Source organism: Arachis hypogaea, chromosome 12 (assembly GCF_003086295.3).
Source record: "Arachis hypogaea cultivar Tifrunner chromosome 12, arahy.Tifrunner.gnm2.J5K5, whole genome shotgun sequence".
Lineage (NCBI taxonomy): Eukaryota > Viridiplantae > Streptophyta > Magnoliopsida > Fabales > Fabaceae > Arachis > Arachis hypogaea.
Genome location: NC_092047.1, coordinates 53,673,278 through 53,675,045, shown reverse-complemented (window position 1 = coordinate 53,675,045; position 1,768 = coordinate 53,673,278). Strand labels below are relative to the sequence as shown.

The following is a 1,768-nucleotide window of genomic DNA, read 5'->3' as shown; positions in this document are numbered from 1 at the left end:
TCACTCCTTCTTGGATTGTTGATGAAGATGAGATTGCTGCTACTTAGTTCCTCTCCATCTTCTTGGTGAGGTCAGCTAGCTGCTGGGTAATGAGCTTGTTTTGGGCCAACAGAGCATCTACATTGTTTAGCTCCATCACTCCTCTTGTGTTCCCTCTTTCGGAAGCATAGAAGTAGTCGTTTTCTGCTACTGTTTCGATAACATCTATGGTTTCCTCAATGGTCTTTTTCTTGTTCAAAGATCCTCTAGATGAATGGTCTACGGCCTTCTTTGACTCATAAGAGAGACATTCATAGAAAATGTGCAGCTGCACCCATTCGTTGAACATGTCAGGTGGACACCTCCTTGTTAAGTCCTTGAACCTCTCCCATGCTTCATACAGAGTCTCACCATCTTGTTGCCTGAAAGTTTGAACCTCAACTCTCAGCCTATTGATTCGTTGAGGAGGGTAGAATCTTGCTAAGAATTTGTTCACCACATCCTCCCAAGTTGTCAAGCTCTCCCTTGGGAAGGATTCCAGCCACTTGGCTGCCTTGTCCCTGAGTGAGAAAGGAAATAAGAGCAGTCTATAGGCGTCAGGATGAACACCATTAGATTTCACTGTGTCACATATTCTCAGGAAGGTGGTCAAATGTTGATTGGGGTCTTCTTGAACACCTCCTCCAAACGAACAGTTGTTCTGAACAAGGGTGATGAGCTGTGGTTTAAGTTCAAAGTTATTGGCATGGATTGTTGGCTTTTGGATGCTACTTCCACAATTGCCTGGGTTTGGATTGATGTAAGAGCCCAAAATTCTTCTATCCTCCCCAGCATGATTTGCTCCACCTCCTCTGCCATGGTTGTGAGTCTCTTCTTCATGATGATTTTCCATGTTTTCTTCCATGTTTGGTTCAAAGTATTCCTCAAAGTGTTCCTCCTCTTCTTCAGCACCAACTACACATTTTTCTTTTGCCTCCCTCCTTAGTCTAAGGAAGGTTCTCTCAGGTTCAGAATCAAAGGAAGTTGAAGCCCCGCTTCTTCTCCCTGTCATACAACCAACAAGTACAAGCAAAGAAAATAGGTGCAGACAGTATTTCTGTCAGAATTACTGTTAGTTGTGGGTGATGCAATATATCAAACAGTTAGTGGGTTAGCAAACAGAATTAAAAATAACAAAGAAAAACAAAAGAGTAGAGGGGGAAGGGAAGAAGTTTAACTAAAACAAAAATTAAATCACTCAAACAGAAAATGAAATTCACAAAATAAAAATGCTCAATCTAGTGATCTTCCAATTTAATCATTGTTGATGCATAATCAATCCCCAGCAACGGCGCCATAAACTTGATGCACGGAAAACTTGTCTCTCAACAAATCTCCCTTCAGCAAGTGTACCAAATTTGTCGTCAAGTAAAAACTCACAATAGAGTGAGGTCGAATCCTACAGGGATTGATTGATCAAGCAACTTTAATTAGAAGAATGTTCTAGTTGAGCGAATCCAGAATTTGGGTTGAGAGTTGCAGAAAATAAAAATGGTGGGAATGTAAATAACAGAAAAGTAAATGCTAGAATTAAAGAACTGAAAGTAAATGACTGAAAATAAATTGCAGAATTGTAAATTGGAATGGGGGATTTGCTCATAAAAGTAAATGGCAGAAATTAAAGGGAATGGGTAAGATCAGAGACGGGAGTTCATTGGGCTTAGGAGATGTTGCAATTCTCCGGATCAAGTTCATTTTCATCTCTTCCTCAATCAATGCACTCATTGATCTCCTTGGCAATCTTAAGTGA

General features: G+C 40.4%; 1 non-coding gene across 1 annotated transcript; it reads left to right on the top strand.

The window, feature by feature from the left end:
• Positions 1-326: 326 nt before the first annotated feature.
• Positions 327-430, top strand: LOC112732153 (small nucleolar RNA R71). Its single transcript, XR_003167890.1, has one exon. It is a non-coding gene; the product is annotated as a small nucleolar RNA R71 (small nucleolar RNA).
• The last annotated feature ends 1,338 nt before the right edge of the window (positions 431-1,768 follow it).